This window comes from Ostrinia nubilalis, chromosome 2 (genome assembly GCF_963855985.1).
Source record: "Ostrinia nubilalis chromosome 2, ilOstNubi1.1, whole genome shotgun sequence".
NCBI lineage: Eukaryota > Metazoa > Arthropoda > Insecta > Lepidoptera > Crambidae > Ostrinia > Ostrinia nubilalis.
Window position 1 is genome coordinate 1515664 of NC_087089.1, and position 18692 is coordinate 1534355.

Sequence of the window (18692 nt, forward strand, 5' to 3'; positions counted from 1 at the left end):
GAATTATGACGCAACTCAGCATGCTATTTTGGCGGAGATAAGAAGTCTGAGATGTGATATGAACAAACAGTTCGAGAGTCAGCAGGCCAACCTTGACAAGTCGAATGCTATCTTGTCAAGCCTACAGAAGGAGGTACTGGATCTCGGAGCCAGGTTTTCATCCATGCGGGCTGACCTGGATGGAGCAATTGAATCTATACAGTTTTTATCGGATCATCACGACACTCAATCCAAACTCAATAGTGATAATGTGACCACGATTTCAAGGTTGCTTAAGGATAATATGACATTGCAATCCCAGGTATCGAGCATAAACGCTAAATTGTCACAAATTGAGCAGCAATCAAGAGAATGCAATATTGAGATACAGTGTGTACCGGAATTCAAAAATGAAAATCTGCTTACGACCTTTCAACAGCTCCTGAAAATCACATCATGTGAGCTACCCAACGCAGACATCGTGTCCTACCACCGTGTTGCCAAGATAAATTCCGAGTCGGAACGCCCTAGAAACATTATTGTTAAACTCTCGAGCACTCGTGCGCGTGATCAGGTGTTGGCTGCAGTTAAGGTTTTCAACAGACAAAACAAGAATAACATGCTGAATACCAGCCTCCTAGGAATCGCCTCCGAGAAGCGACCTATATATGTAACGGAACATTTGTCACCCTCAAATAAGCAACTACATGCCGCTGCTAGGGCATTCGCTAAAGAAAAGCAATATGAGTTTGTGTGGATTCGAGGCGGACGCATTTTTATTCGTAAAGACAGTAACCATGCTTCTGTACTAGTGCAGAATATTGAATTTTTAAAAACATTAAAATAATTGTAATAAATTGTAATAACAATAAATACACCTACTTGCATGATTTTTTGAGTTATCATATTTAAATTCAATTTAAAAATTTATTACCAAAATGTTAGAGGCTTGAGAACAAAAACTGAAAACTTTTATTTATCTACTATACGTACCGATTATGACGTTATAGTGCTGACTGAGTCCTGGCTTAATAACACCGTGTTTGATAGGGAACTTTTCGATGACCGTTATGACGTTTTTAGACGGGACCGATGCACCTCATCTTCACACTTATCAAAAAAAGACGGTGGTGGTGTGCTGATTGCTGTTCATAAAAAATTTAAAGCGATACATAAAACTAAGTGGGAGTCATCTTGTGAAGAATTATGGATTTCCTTAAAATGTGATAATGTCACTGATATATATTTTTGTTCGTTATACATCCCTCCGCCACCCAGTCCGGAATACTTAAACATTTTATTTAACAATTTAACTCAAGTTATTCAAAACTATATACCACAGTTATCCACTACAATAATTTTGGGTGACTTCAATATGGGCGATATTGTGTGGACTGTGAGCGATGATCTACAAAATAATTATATGGCCTCATTACCTTCATGTAATACAAATGTCAACAATTTAATCGATACAATGTCGTTTGTTAATCTATATCAGTGTAATTCAATTACAAACAAAAATGAGCGAATTCTGGATTTAGTATGGTGCAATCAACCTGAGCGCTTGTCAGTCTGTGGAGCCGTTGATCACTTAGTAGATAAGATAGATTCACATCACCCACCCATAGTTGTTACTCTCTCAATACCTAATCGAAAAACATTGAAACCTAAACGGATCAGAAAATTAAACTTCTTTGCTTGTAACTACGATGAGATCAATAAAGAATTAGCTTTATTGGTCTGGTCTAATATTCTCGAGAATGTATGCGATACTAACGAAATGGTGAAAAAATTATATGATAACATTATGCCAATCGTATATAAACATACCCCTTATAAGACTCAACGAGACTCAAAGTATCCCATCTGGTTCAGCAAGCCTCTTATACAGGCTCTAAAAGAAAAAGCCAAGTACCACTCAAGATATAAAAAGTACCACAATCCTATGGATAAACTCACATTTGACATTTTGAGGGAACGTTGTGACACTTTAATTAAGGAAAATTATGCCACCTTCAAAATGCAGGCGAGAGATAATTTACGTGACAGGCCTAAATATTTTTGGCAATTTGTTAATGGTAGTAAGGCAGGTCGTATTACTATTCCTAATGATATGGTCTTTGAGTCGGAATCTGTGAGTGGAGGACAAAAAGTTTGTGACCTGTTTTCAAAATATTTTCAAACAGTTTATAATAAATATAATACTCCAAATCTACTAGTTTCTCGAAATACATTTCAGATTGATGATAATGCCCTTCCTCTCAGCAGTTTCTCAATATCCGAAGATGAAATTTTAGAACATCTCTCAACGTTGGACTGTAGCAAGGGGGCTGGGCCTGACTTGCTACCACCCCTTTTCCTCAGGATTTGCGCTAAAACCTTACACATACCGCTGTCTCACATATACAACGCATCATTGCAAACAGGAGTTTTTCCTGATTTGTGGAAAATTGCACATCTTACCCCAATTCATAAATCAGGTGACCAAAATGACGTCAGTAACTATAGACCTATTTCCATTCTTTCTGTTGCTGGTAAAATCTTTGAATCTATTGTCCAAAAAAGAGTTTACAACCATGTAAAACGATTAATACACCCAAATCAGCATGGCTTTCTGCCCAAAAAATCAACAGTCTCGAACTTGGTAAGTTATGTTAGCGATATATGTGACACTTTGGACAAGCAGGGAGAAGTTCATGCTTTTTACGCTGATTTCCGAAAAGCCTTCGATCTAGTTGACCATGATATGCTGCTGCTGAAACTGGAAGGCGTTGGTATTCACGGATCGCTGCTCAGATGGTGTGAGTCTTATCTCAAAAATCGCTCTCAGATTGTCAACTTGTATGGACATACTTCAGTAGCACAACTGGTGCCTTCAGGGGTACCTCAAGGCTCCCACTTAGGACCTTTGTTCTTTGTCTTATTCATCAACGACCTATCTTCTTGTATCAACTCGCAGTTCAAAATGTATGCTGATGACTTAAAAATTTATCGCGAAATTAATAATACTGATGATGTTCATACTTTGCAGGTGGATATTGGTAAGGTTCAGGACTGGTGTAAACTTAATGGCATGGTTTTGAATACGGGTAAATGTTTTGTGATTCGATTTACACGAAAATTACTTCCAATTACCTCAACCTACTTTATTAACGAGGTCCCTTTGATCGAACTTTCCAGTATAAGAGATTTAGGAGTGATAATCGATAGCAAATTAACTTTTAATCAGCACATAGATTCTATTATTAAAAAGACCTCTAAGCTCAGTGGCTTCATCGCACGACAGATGAATATTTTGAAAGAACCTCAGATCACAGTTGTTATCTTTAACAGTCTAGTCCGCAGTATACTGGAGTACTGTAGCCCGGTGTGGAGCCCCGACTACCAAGTCCATTCAAATAGACTGGAGCGTGTACAAAAACGCTTCTTGTATCATCTTAGCTATTCAGATAACATGTGTCGTTCACTACAGTCCTATGAGGCTCGCCTTTCACACTATGGTCTTACTCCATTGCACATCCGTAGGAAAGCTTCTGATTTACTTTTCCTTTTCAAGGTCGTTAATGGTCTTATCGATGCCCCGGATATACTGGAACGTTTAAAATTTGCCGTACCTCGTAGTAGCAGCCGCGTGCAAAATCGAAAGACGTTTTCTATCCCTCCGTGCAGGACTCGACTCGGTCAGCACTCCCCGTTACATCGCATGTGTACTTGCTACAATTCTATGCGTTTTGTCTTTGACATCTTTTTTGGTTCTCTCGTCTCCGCCAAGCGCCGTATCAATACGGCTATTCTTGATTTAAAATAGTCTAAAATTAGTCCAAATTTTGTTTAGTTCTGTGTAAATGTAAGATCTGGTTCATCTTTGTAATATTCTTAATTTAAGGTGGTTTAATTAATTATTTTTATATGCATGCTGTGCTTACATCGAGTAGGGTAAATCAGTATGAATTGATTTTACACTCATTACTTACTTTTGCATGATATTTGATTGTACCCAGTTTTGTAAGCCAAATAAAAAAAAAAAAAAAAAAAAAAAAAAAATTTTGTAGGTGAATAACATGACAACATCATAAAGGTAGCAGGAAAGTGCTGGACGCAGGCCGCTACCAACCGGGCAACATGGAAAGCATTGGGGGAGGGTATGTTCAGCAGTGGACGTCCTATGGCTGAGATGATGATGATGAACATGACAACAATCAATTAGATACCCGATGTCATTTCATACAAACAATATCTATAGCTTGACAATTTTAGGAATGTCTGACCAAACCATTAATGATACAGTCCAAAAATAAAAGACACGAACATAAGCCAAATAATTGGCAAGCCAGCAAAAACTAAACCAAGACGAGGTAGACAAAAAGTCCTTACAATGCGAGACGAAGCCCCAAACCGGTTCCAGTGATCTTAATTTTGAGGCAAGGAAACTGTGGATAAGGACTAGCGGATAGCGGTACCGTGACCCCGGTCTACGAACGTGGGTAGATTGAGATACCTAGTACATGAGGGAGACACAAAAGCCGACTATTGCAAATCATTACGAAACTACGTATTACAACTCTACACTATTGAATTAAAACTTTTTTTATGCAGAACAAGGCAAGTATTTGACCGCAATCACACCTGATGCAAAGTGAGATGCAGTCAAGGATGGTACATATCTGCCCTGTAAGTATCTATTCACTCTCGCCTTGAAAATGCTCGGATTATAGTGTACTGTACTGTGTAACTGACTACATTTAAATATCTTGGTCATCATGATTCAGAGATTTGACAAAAAGTCTGGCACGTGAAACTATTTGGTGAAAGAGAAATGTAAAAACGAGTTTACGAATCAGTCCGTGATTCCCCGTTGATAGAGTCTAGGACTCTTGAAGAACAGATCATGCGATATTTTTGCACATTCTTCGAAATGTAGAACATCAAGATGACAATTAGGTATGTCTGAAAAGTTAAAAAAATAATAATTTGGGAATGATACGTGAAACTATTTGGAGAAAGACAAATGTAAAAGTTAGTTTTCCAATCAACGTGTGATTCCCCGTCGATGGAATCTCGTGGAATAGATCACGCGACATTTTTGCACATTCTTCGAAATGTAGAACATCAAGACGACAATTAGGTAAGTATGTCTGAAAAGTTTAAAAAATAATAATTTGGGAATGACACGTGAAACTATTTGGAGAAAGACAAATGTAAAAGTGAGTTTTCGAATCAGCGTGTGATTCCCCGTTGAAGGAGGCTGGTGGAGCTAGATCATTCGATATTTCTGCACATTCTTCGAAATGATAACATCAAGATGACGACAAGTCAATACTCATCAAACTTTTCTATGGACATTAGATTAAAATTGGTAATATCTCCAAACTTAAGAAACTTTTCTATGGACTTATTAGGCTTGTTCGATGCGTATCAGGCCAAACTACCTACGTGTCAGTGTGACGTGCAAATTTTAGTTGTATAGTTAATTGTAAAGCTTATTACATAAATTTGAGGTATGTGCCTTTATTTTGAAAGCTGAATGTCGTAATAATAGTACTATTTATGAATGCCATCAAGGCTTAGAATCTTAACGTGATAAACTACAAATTTTACTTGCGATTGAATGATGAAACTATGCTGTAATATTATAAAAAACTTAAACTTACCTACTCGATGTAATTATTTCGAAACTTGTTCAACTATTTATAAAATGCATGAGAATTTTATAATAATTTCTTCTGAATATTTTATAAACTAATATGCATAACATGTTAGGCACACGGTTCACATAAGGGCATAGGGCTGACATAGACAGTATTTTTACCTGTGTAGTATGATCAAGAGCTTTTAAATTTTTCTTATAGACTGAGACACGACCATGTGCTTTCGTTCGTTCGTTCGTTTCAGCCGAAAGACGTCCACTGCTGGACAAAGGCCTCCCCCAAGGATGTGCTTTATTTGTGTCTATCTTACTATTAAAATTTCAGTGCATAGGCACATGTTATTTCTTCCAAAGTCTACCAATTTGACCGCATTACTTTGCCAGTTTTTTAGCTTTGATAGATATTAATTCAATAAATACAGCACCTACAGATAACATCAAGCGTCATACCTACTTCAGCATAATGCGCATGACCCAAATAGTTGAAACAAAACATTGCCACACTGATGGGAAGCTGCGGCTGCGGGCTAGCTGATGTCACAAGCAAAGGTCATCAGAGGTACAGTCGATAGCACATCAGATTACACGGTTTTGTTGCTATATCGCCCCTATTACACCTATATAAGATGCCACAGTGTATAGTTTGACATGCTATCGTCTTCCATAGCACATCAGATCATATTTTTGTAGCAATAACTGACTTATTTCAACTACATAACAGTCGCAGAGTTTAGATTAATTTTCTCTCGTCTGTACGGTCTTTACATAAACATTGTTTTACCTACACGTTTTACGTTCTTTGCATAGATTACTAAACAGTTCCAAAAAAATATTGTTTATTACATTGCCTTGAATCTAGGATCAAGGTCCCTTGTAAATGAAGATGTAAATTCCTAACAAACGATAAAGCACATTCGATGGCTCTTTTTCCGATATTTTCCTTAGAATCATATCAGCACTAAAGCTTTTAGAGTCTTCTCAAATATGCATTCTGTCCGTTTTATGAATACATAATTAACTGACCCGTCTATGTTCATCAGAAAAAAAAGATTCTAATGGTGACAGAATTTCTCAAATCGATCCAGTGGTTTCGGAGCCTATTGAATACAATCAAATATTTCCTCTTTATATTAAACTATACTAACTTGTATTTGATGCAAGAAATCTCATGAGAAAAAGGGCAATCAGCACTCGCAACATAGTATTTTATAATATCGACCTTAAAGCCCATAAGTCGCAACAGATGTGCGAAGGGCCAGCTGTTTGATATAATCCTGTTCGCGGTCAAGGCGATCGGGCGGTGCAAGGTGCAAGTGTCGTACAGTCTGAATGGATGTAACTGAGAACTAATGTGCTGTCAACAGTTAGGCTGAGTTGCACCAAAGATGGTGCAACTTAAAAGTAAGAACTTTAACTTTGACAAACGTCAAAAATCTGTCAAACTCTATACAAAAAGCACCGGTTATTATTAATGTTACGGTTAAAATACAGTAGTGCAACTCAGCCTTAGTCTTTGGTTCAACACACAGACTAATAAAATAGACTTTATTGCGAGGAAAGTGTCACAATTTTGAGTTACTTTTCTAGGCAATTGACAATCCTGTTCGCGGTCAAGGCGATCGGGCGGTGCAAGGTGCAAGTGTCGTACAGTCTGAATGGACGTAATTGAGAACTAATGGGCTGTCAACCGTTAGTATTTAGTTCGACACACAGACTAATAAAATAGACTTTATTGCGAGGAAAGTGTCACAATTTTGAGTTATTTCTCTAGGCGATTGACAATCCTGTTCGCGGTCAAGGCGATCGGGCGGTGCAAGGTGCAAGTGTCGTACAGTCTGAATGGACGTAACTGAGAACTAATGGGCTGTCAACCGTTACCATTTGGTTCGATACCCAGACTAATAATAATAAACTTTATTGCGAGGAACGTGTCACAATTATGAGTGATTCCTCTCTTCCAAAACAGGCAACAACATTTGCCTATGGATCTTCCATTAATTAGGCACAAACATCGGTTTTCGAAACAAAGTACTTAAGTATAATACATTCGTGACACATTCAATTTTACCATCTGTTTAGTGAGCTAAGTAGTTTATGTCACGTACAAAACAGAGTCAAAGCGAAACGATAACGGAATTAGAAGTGTTACGAATGATAATAATATACTTTGTAAAGGACAATGTTCGTTCTCCATACATTGTTCGCCGTTATATCAACAGTGCCGAAATAATACTTTCTAGGTTCTAAATGACACAAATCTTTATGTAAGAACAATTATTCCTGGCGGACCAATTCTATAAACTTATTGATAGCAATATTGTTATCATAACCTCTTACTTACTAGTATTGTATTATATTATTTTATGCACATCGATTTGGGAGATGTTCTGTATTGTAGTTGTCGCAGCCAAATTGTATTATAATATTGGACGGGTTTTGGAAATAGCTCGGCGTTCCACTTTTATGATTTACTTACTTACATTTTGCACGTAAATAAATAACATGAATCCTATGTTTACTTTCCACTCTTGACATTTAACACGTGACTTACCAAACTAACTATCTCCATGGTTACCGTCTTAGTCTATGCATGACTAGGGATTGAACAACTTTTAATTGAATATTATTAACAATTCTCGATAATTATTATCGATTGAAAAATATTCGGTATTTGAATCGAAAGATATATTCAATTTTATCAATTTCAAAATATTCAATTTTAATAATAAAATAAATATTATTTACTACCACCTATGAAATGTTCTAAAAATTGCCTGGAGCGCTCCCCCAATCCTGGGTTTTCCCTTTCCAAGCTGAGAGGATATCATTTTGGTTCTATCGATACATTATAAAGGTACTTAATATTTGAAATGTATTACCAATTATTGTTATAAGCATTTTGAGCGAATAAAACTTTCAATTCTATTAGAACTTTAGACATTTCTCTCACTTTAAGCGGCATTGGATTTTTCATCGAATTTTGAAACTGTAACAGATATATTAAAGATGATCCCATATTGTTGTCATTGTCTATATCAGTGTTATGATCACAATTCTTTTTATTTTATTCATGACCTTCGACCAGTTGGACACATTAGATAGCTTCTTGTAGTATCGTGCAATATATTTTTAACTTTTAATTAAAATCTAGTCATACTGTAGCAATTTGGACGATTTATTTTATTTACAAATCGGTATCTTATTGTCTATGATGACCGCAGTCAACATCACTATTACATGGATTCCTAACAATGAAGTACGGCATTGCCTTGTGCCGATTTTACATAGATTTTATCGACACAAATTATGGAACTTCATAGGATATGGAGCAGGCCACGCCCTAAAATGTCCGGATGTCGTCATAGTATTATGAAATACATATAAAATACTTTTATTATTTCATTTTTTAATCCTCAAGTGTCCGTTACAATCTAATTAATATTTAAGTATTCAAAAAGTAAGAGATTAATTTTGATACTTTACTGCTGTGCCCAGGAATCTAAGGCGGTTTCTGACAATGTCCTTTTACATGTTATTGGGTTTATCCCTTGCCTTTTTCGTGACCGGCATCATAAATGAAACACGTGGTGGTGGTAAAGCCCTCTCTTAAGACTTCAGACACCTATAGACCGAGTACTAATACGCCTATAAGGATCAGTCATTAATAGAATCAGGCTACAAAGTCACGCAATTTACATAATTGTCGCCAAAGTATACGTTGACGTTACGTCGACATGACAGATGAAATAACAGTGTTACACTCAACTTTCATTCCATTATCCGACCGTGCCAATACTGCCAGGGGCATCATCACCACCGGCGAGTAACTTCAATCATTTTCGCCTAACAACACGATCGTGTGCAGGCAAACTGAATGAGGTAGATAATTGTAACTGACAACAATGTTAATGCCGGCACAAACTCCCTGCCTGACACAAAAGAACTTATAAAGCCGTTGCAAATGGCGATAACAAACAAAGTAGCACATTTTAACTTATAATTCAATGGCTTCCCGAAAGTTTTTTTGTAAGTAGACTCTTAGGGAATTCCCATAAAACTAATTGGGTGTGAATTCTGTTACAATGCGAGTTTATTTTTGGACTAAATAAATGTGCTCGTCAATTTCCGATGCACGAAAACAGAATGAGCTTATCTGCGTAAAAATAAATTTAAACAGAAAAGACCCAGTTAAAAATAACACTAAAATTCAATCTGATAAACAATATTAATCTTATTTACTGACCTCGTTACGTAACACCATCCAGATGAACGTGTTATTTAATTTCAACTGACTGACACGCTAAAATTCTTTGCCACAAATTATAGGATTGACATGCAACATGAAAGAGATGAATGTCATCATGAACAGTGGCAGTTTAAATGGCAAATATCTACTTCCAAACGGTACTCCAATTGTACCTAAATACGTCTTTTGCGGTAGGTACAGTCGCGGAATGAAAAGGTTCGTCACCTTAGTGTCGGTTTTCGCTTGCACTAGGTACTGTAAGAGTCAAACCTGCCAACATAACAGCGCAAGAAACAGTGCTGCTAACATTTAAATAAATATGACGTTTGCTAACGAATGAGGTTTTGCTTGTTTAATTTTCTATCCCATGCAATGTTACAAAATCTACTTTTTTTATTTAATAGAAATAATAATGGCAGGTTGAACCAACAAGAAGGTTTTATTTATCAATCATAATAATCTTGACAAGATAAATCGTCAAACAACTTTGATCTGAATAATTTTGAACTTTACAAACGAACAGTTAAAGATTATTATCTCTAACTCGAGATTATTCTGTAACATAGTTTCAAAAGGTAATATGTGCTCGCGATTCGTTGAAGGAATCAATTTGAAAACTGACGAACCTTTTCATTCCGTGACTGTACATGACGTAAGGATTAACACTAGGTACGGTGTTGAGGATGGAAAAATAAATGGGTACAGTGAGGTGCATGAAGGTTATGAAGGTTTTAACCTTTACGCCGTTTGTTTGTGTCATGTTTCATATGCCTAAAATCAGTTCAAGTATCAGGTGAATACGCATGCGACTGTACTCACTTGTTTAATGTAAACCGCATTCTATAAAATTAGTGTGATTGATGATCTAATGAGGGATTGCATTACTAAACAGGACATTTATTCGGCACTTGTTACTGTTGCTAAAATGACTAATGTTGTTGTTACTTTCGCACAAATAATAGCTAATATAAAACGAGTGTAATTTTAAACAGGATGATCCGAAATCTGCCTTATCAATTCTATGTAGCATGTAGCTCATTTTCAAATAACATGGAGAAGAAATCGTTAAATTAGCCGACAAAATCTTGGACGACGATAAATTTTATATCGAACACGACATGAGCATTTGGATTCGAGCATTCCACCTTTCATTAGACTGAGGAAATTACGGCGACCGGCGTTGTTTGGTCCTTGTTTGAGCATCCGCGAGGTATGTCCAGAGTTGAAATCTGGTATGTCTTGCTAGATTGGAGGCTAGAGGCAATAAATCAGTCGCCCCGCCCCCCAGCGATGTAATATTAAAGGTGATTAAAGCGAGCGCAGGATGGACCAAATTATACAGTGTGGCCACGGAGCACCATTTGGGCAAGTTTGGGCCACGAAATGTGGTGAGGGTCATCATCCCGTGGCCAATACTTAGACACGTGCGGCGGTCGTGCGTTAATGCGGACTGTGACTGGAGTCAAACCTATTTTATATGCCGAAATTTAAGAAATGGAATCTTTTTGATTACAGCAAACGTGAAAAGTTATCGATTCTGTAAGTTTCGTTTAGGAAACAGCGGAAAATACTCCCAATATTTCCCGCCGCATTGACAGAATTTTGAATCTGTGAGATTTTACAGACACGAGGGCGTTGATTAAGACGATTAAAAAGCGAATTATGATCATAAAATATTTGAGAGGTAAACACAACTAAACAATTTGGATAATTGCTATCAACAATGGCTTCCTGAAGCTCACAAAATGATTTAATGTGGTATTCTCTGAAGTGAGCCATGGTTTAACTACCAATTGTTACTTTCACTGCACAGTGGTGCATTGTCATGAAGCCGGGTCATATTTTGAGGCCTAGAAAGTACTGGGACAGCAAAATATAATAATTTAATAAGCGCTTCTTTTTCCAAAGATTGCTAGCTTTGAAACTGGCTAAAGTCGTCAGTCTTGACATTTTCTGGAATAGTTATCTGTGAAGTAATTGGGTAGCAGTATTATATTTATAAAGCAAAGAATGATAGTCAAACTAACTACATTGATCTGATGCAATAGGTAAGTAAGTACATTTCTGAAGTAGTTGGACAATCTTAAGGGTACAGATTCATTCTAAAAACTTACCGGCTTCTTCAGGTGGAAGTCGTAAAATTCTTCAATTCGAAATATCGTTTTTGTTATTATGTTATTATTCAAATGGTTGATAAGTAGAAGATACTACTAAAACTATTACTTGTGCATCTATGCTAGTACAAGAAGTAATTATGACACCAGCGTGCCGTAACCAGTACAAATTGATAGTAAAATTAATTAATTGATTCGTAAAGAAGGTGGACGATATCTACCTAATGCCATTCCTGTTAAGTTCATTAACAAAATCATTTTATTATTGATTAGCTGCTCTCTAACTACGGAGCAAACAATATAAGCTATAAAATTTAAAATAACTATGTCACTGGGATAATTTTATTCTAAACCAAATTAAAGTCAATCTACTCACCACCGTAGTTTATTTGTTGCCAAACACTCGGTCAATTTCTTCAGTACAATTGTTTTTGCGAAATGCGTTTTCGAAATCTGTCCCTTCGGAGTGTTTACTCACACTTATTTCGATCTGATAAATACTGTCCACTTAAACACAGCGTGTGTATCGCGTAAAATGTCTATATTATCGTCAAAATAGTCACGAAAATAACTAAAAACACTCCACACAAAACGTAACCATACGACGTCAAAGAAAAGTACTCCGTCTCGCGGCTGATACGGCTCTCACAAAATTTATTTGGTGCGTGCAGCGGACAATAATATTCAGCTGCGATACCTGAGACAGCACTATGGCTTGCACGTGTGATGGAAAGAAACAAACATATTTTTAACCCTCCCGATGCGTTGCAATGACATTTGGCGGGCCGACGGTCGGACGCCATCTTAACTCGAGTTGCTAGTACACAAAATGATACGTTCCGTTTCACTTATTTTAGGAAACAAATTTGTAAAATAATACTGAAAATGGCTTTTAAATACTGAATAAATTGTTTATTTCAATATAATTAATTTGACACTAAAATTAGTAGCCAGGCTACTGTAGCCTAATTATTATTGTTGCGACTATTCATTGTATTCAAAAGTTAATTTTGCAAATGTAAGATTCTTTTTTCGCGCTTAATTTTATTTTATTTGTTTACAACCTACAATTATTCATAGAAAGCTTAAAGTAGGTAGTAAGACATTTTATTATTAATGAGCACGCTTGTTTTTCATGAAGGTATTGTTTCGAATACAGCTATAAAAAGTCTAGGTATACCTAATATCTACTTTTTGTTTTGTTAATTCACAGTTAACATTGTCGTCATCATTACTCGTATTACTTGCTAACAATCGAATAACATTTTGCTAGCAGTACTACCCCAAAAATATGAATGGAATGCGGTCTTTGTAAAAAAATATGGTGTACGTGACCCTTTTCACGTTGGTGCGTGCCGAAATCGACGCAAGGTTCTCGAAATGAGTTTCAAAAATGTTAGCCTACCGTCTATAAGAATGCAACTTTTCTTTTTTAATAAGTATTACACTGCCATCATTGGCCTCCCGGACTGTGCTGAACATCCTGCTCAGGCTGAGATGATAATGAGATGATACTGCAAAAATAACAGTGTTTAACAGTGAACGTCATATGGCTGAAATGATGATGATGGGCAGGCCTCCCACTAGGCAGACCGACGATCTGCTGAAGGTCACGGGAGGTGCCTGGTATGCGGGCGGCGCAGGACCGGTCTTTGTAGAAAACCTTGGGGGAGGCCTTTATCCAGCATCTTTCGGCTGAAACAAACGATGATAATGACTCTGTAATCGATATAATTTTCACTTAATTAACTAACACGCAATGCAGTTTATATAGGTCACTTTAGTATGACATTTTACGCAGGAGTTCCTACTTTGTTTACCCACTTAAGTAATAAACTTTAAACAACGTTAAATCGTATATTTTCAGGTTAAATACATTTTATGTAATTAATTACCTAAAGGAAAAGGAAAAACAAAAAAAATATCTGTTTAACAATAAAATTAGGAAAGTAGTCTAACCCTAAAATTGCGTCATGCTTTTTAGCCGACTGCGAAGGATTGGGGAGGGTTATACATAATTATGTTACGATGTTGCATCAGCCACCATTAAAAAATGGCAAAATTCGTTAAAACTGCTTTAAGGTAAGTTTTTCAAATTAGCATAATCTCCTTCTTTTTTTTTAATGTGTTGAGTAATAAATAATCGCTAAGTTTTCACTTTGAGCACCTGGCGTATTCCACTTAGACCACCTATCAATATAAAATTAAATTTAATTCCATGTATTTTTATATTTCAGTCATCTTTTTTCAGTTCTTCAGTTCATTTCCCATTCATTTCATTCATCATTATTGTTAGTTATAGTAGTCTTAGTAGTGGTAGCAATAAAGATATTTCATTTTCATTTCAGGAGCGAAAATGCGATTGACTCGCAATGACGCAATAAAAATACCTCAAAAAACTGATTGAAACGTCTGTACTTTACGGTTCACAGCAGGTTTTCACCTACAGAACCATTGGCCTATTTCGAAACGTGGTTTCAGTATTTCCACATCTGTCCCATTTCCTCCAGAAAGCATCTCTTAATGAGTGAAAGAGGTAGATAGATTTGAAAATTCGACGTCAAGCTACTGCTCAAAGTGGGGCCAGAAACCAGCCGCGCTACCTGTGGGTCGAGATCGCTCGACTCTGGGACCAAAATTCCAGGAAAGGAAACCCTTCGGGACGTTCGACATTTGTTTTTTAGTCAGTTATTAATACATATATGTAGATTTTCAGTATTAACTAGTGACTGAATAGTCCGTTATCTCTCTTATTGCATAAAAACGTGGATCATTTGTTTTCTACTATGTTATTCTTACTAATCTTAAATAATTTGTTTATCATTAATTTATTTGTATTATTCTTAATCTCTTAATTCTATACTTTTAATAAACTTATTATCTTAGATATTTGGTATCTCGTAAACTAAAGTTTACTCTTTATCATTCATTTAATTTTCTCCAAAAAAAGCAAATTGTTTTGTAAATACATATTAATTATTAGATAAAACAGTTCTGGATAAATTCTTAAAATAAAAACGCTATCAAAAATTGAAAACTAAACAAATTGGTTAGCAATTTGTTTAGTTTTCAATTTTAAATTAAATAAACATATAAAAACAATTACTTTATTATCATTTTCTTGTCTTCTATTGACGATCACAACGCGGACGTAAGGGCAAGTATTTATTTATGTATTTTTGATATCTTTAAATGCAAATAGTAGTGGCTCTAATAAGCCTATAATTTCATTCAGCAGGTTTGAATACTTTAAAACATTACCTATTTAGAATACGATTTTCAGTGAAAAATCGACAGCCTAGCTGGCTGAAAAAAAATTTTGCTTGTACCTAGTACCAGTAGAACTAAACGTAGGTTTAAAAAAAAATATTTTTTATTAAACCTTAACTATTGATAAAAAAATTATAAAGTATTAATAAACAAATAATAATTTTATAGCACTTTTAGTCGTGTTTATTTTAGTAAGTTGATGAACTTATCATCATTTTATTAAACCTGAAAAAAGCCTCTTGCCTAAAAACATATTACCTTGATTAAAGTAAGACATTTAACTAAACAAATATCATCAATAGCCTTCCTATTTAAGTAAATTATTAATTTAATTTTAACATTTCTCTATTTAACAACATTGAACGACTCTATTCAGGCTTGAACCTACTTCCTATAGCTTGCCATGTAACTGCTCTAACTACGAAACTAGTACTTAAATAATAACCGACAAACAAACATACAAGTCCACAAAAATTTAAATAAAAACTCCAAGACAGTCCCGAAGCATTCGGGGTCAACACTCGCGAGTAAACCGCGGCACCGCGGGACGCGCGCGCGCAAGCAATTAAACGTTAACTATGCTCTCTTGACACTACGTGGCTACGTCTACAAGTGCAGTACTTTTCGTCCTGCCCACTATGCATTAATGGGCTAAATAGGTAAATTAAACAGCTTTTTGGTCCAGGTTTTAGTGATGGATTCCATAATAGAACCAAGTTAAGAGGTCAAGGTGGTCAGGAAAACATAACTTACTTTTTCTAATAGGTCATCACAGATTGTCAGAAAAGAGACTACGTAGCTGACTACGTAAGTAATGTGTGCAGGTGCAGTACTTTTCGTCCTGCCTACTGTCGTTCCACCCACTATGCATTAATATTTTTTCATCCACAACAAGGAAGCTCTTGGCCTGCATCTCACCTGATGGAAAGTAATGATCAAGCCCAAGGTGGAGCGAGCTTCAACCACAGAGGAACTGATTATCCTACATTTAACTGCCGGAACAGAACAGTGCTGTGAACTCACCAAAATGCATAATTGGCCAAATATTGGCGTAAGCGTTGACTATCTTGATACTACGTGGCTACGTCTGCAGAACAAGTGCAGCACTTTTCGTCCTGTGTACTGTCGTCCCCACCCACTATATTAATTGGACAAATAGCCACATTTTTGACGCTTTTCTGGTTTCCAATTTTAGTGCTAACTCCTTAACTAGTTTCCAGATTTGATTCCCAGAATGAGAACTACAAGTTAAAAGGCCACGGTCAAGCAAACATAAATTACTGCTTATGTGGAGAGCATGTTAAGTCTCCTTAAGTAGTGTGTGTTTGATGAGTATTATTTTGACGTGGAGACAAAGCATTTAAAAAACAGTACCTGTCTGTCCAATTCAACCGTTTTATACAAAAACATGTATGTTTTTACCTGTTGTTACCTGCATAAAACATTAGTAGCAATTTGGTTCATTATAAAATATTACCTGCACTGGATTCTATTTTTAACACGACATTTCCATAATTTAGATCCGCATGTGTCAAATAAGGTCACCGTCATGAAGTCACTGGTGTGAATGGATGGAGCACATGACACGCCCACAATCATCCCAATTGATGTAATTGGCACTAGCAACTCACTACGTTACTAATTAAACCATTTACAGCACTATCAATCAAATACAGGTCTTGCAACTCATTAAGGCGAGTGAGCTTTACTTGTGTGTGTTCGTATACATGCACATAACAATGGTATAATGTCTATCAAAACTTTTGAAAAAGTAGCGAGCCACCACACATGTAAAGCTCACTCGCCTTCGTGAATTGCAACAATATATTGCTATACTTTTAACAGGACCGGGCGTTGTAGAAATCCTTGGGGGAAGCCTTTGTCCAGCAGTGGACGTCATTCGGTTGAAACGAAGATCATAGGCTTTTAGTTGGTGCTTTTTGTAGAGTAATTAATCAATAGCAATACGCTTTGTAACTTAATGAAAATAAAGGCTTTTAATAGGTGTTTTTTGCATTATAATTAATCAATATGAATGCGCTTGTAACACGGGTACTAATTACAAACAAAAGCACGTTGACGAGTTTTTTTGTTAGGGTATTTATTATTATGTGATACAAGAAAGAGCCACACAGAATAATAATAATAAATAGTTTACAATCCCAACGGAATTAGAATTGACTGGCTTACTGGCAATCAGGTTTGAAATCAAACTGAAAATAGATAAGTAATAACATAAAATTATTTTCGCTATTTATTCAGTGTGTCCACCAGGGATTAGAATCCAGAACCTAGAGTCTGAAAATCTGTGTCAAGGTAATATAAATCTCAAACTCTACCTCGCAATCAGGCTTTACTTTTATTTCTCTTCCTTAAAAAGTTTTTACACAAGTAACTGCGTAATGCCCCGAGCTTTATCACAATCATACTTCAAAATCAAGATCTCATACAGGTTTTGATGTCTAATTATAATATTTGCCGTGTAATGCTTGCTAGACAGATACTAATGTGTTTACGATGACGACTTAAAGTTTAAATTATACTTTGCAGTATTCGCAGTTACATCATTTTAACAGGATTGACTCCAAATATACTTGGCTATAATTGAACACAGCCTACCATTAGCGGGTATTAATTAATCAGTACACCAAACATTAGTTTCTCGACATGATGCTATATTTTGGCATCATTAGTGACCACTATACGCCCACTACCGCGCGCTACTCATAAGTCAACGAAACTAATGCCCGTTTTCACCAATCAATCCCTAAGTTTTAAGTTACCCCTATGGTAATACATAACAGGAATTTTGAATGTTTTCAAAGGGGTCACTTAAAAATTAGGGATTGATCGTGAAAACGGGCATAAGTGACCATGATTAGGATTTGTTTATCAGCGTTACCCAAAGTGGTCCATATCGACCCCTATGGGTCGCTCGGTCGGTTACAAGATGTAAGAACTAAGAGGTCTATAGGTGAAAAATCGATTTGGGGGTCCATGGACGGAACTACAAATTAAGAATCCCTCTCTCCCTCACAATCCAATTGTCCTGCACCCGGAAGGTCCAATCTTGATAAAAAATGCATCGAGTACTTAGCCTATCTGACCAAAAACTTTGTAGAGCCCTGGTCTAGAGTCTAGACACTATCGCGGACAAGATTAAGAACATTAGCAGGCCTACTTTGGCAGTAGATGCTTAAAGCTTACGAAATTAAAGCTACTTCTGTATCTAATCAATAAATATGGTTTTAATTTTTATAATGTTGCGAAACGTGATAATCAAGCGAAATGTCTCAAAGCACTTGACGTTTACCACATTTTTTCAATTGGTTAAGCTTGCGTCAGAGACGAATCTAACAATATCAAACAAGTATGATAACCCTGAATCTGTGTGAACTTTTTGTGCTGCTCAAATCATACTTATTCGTAGCTTAAT

General features: G+C 36.2%; 1 protein-coding gene across 1 annotated transcript in view; it reads right to left on the minus strand.

Annotated features, from left to right (window-relative positions):
• The window catches only part of LOC135079380 (innexin inx1), a 67141-nt gene extending 54464 nt beyond the window's left edge, over positions 1-12677 (minus strand). The window contains exon 1 of the mRNA XM_063974038.1: positions 12363-12677. The gene's annotated coding sequence lies outside the window, so the exon portion shown is untranslated. The remainder of the gene's footprint in view (positions 1-12362) is intronic.
• Between the last annotated feature and the right edge of the window lie 6015 nt (positions 12678-18692).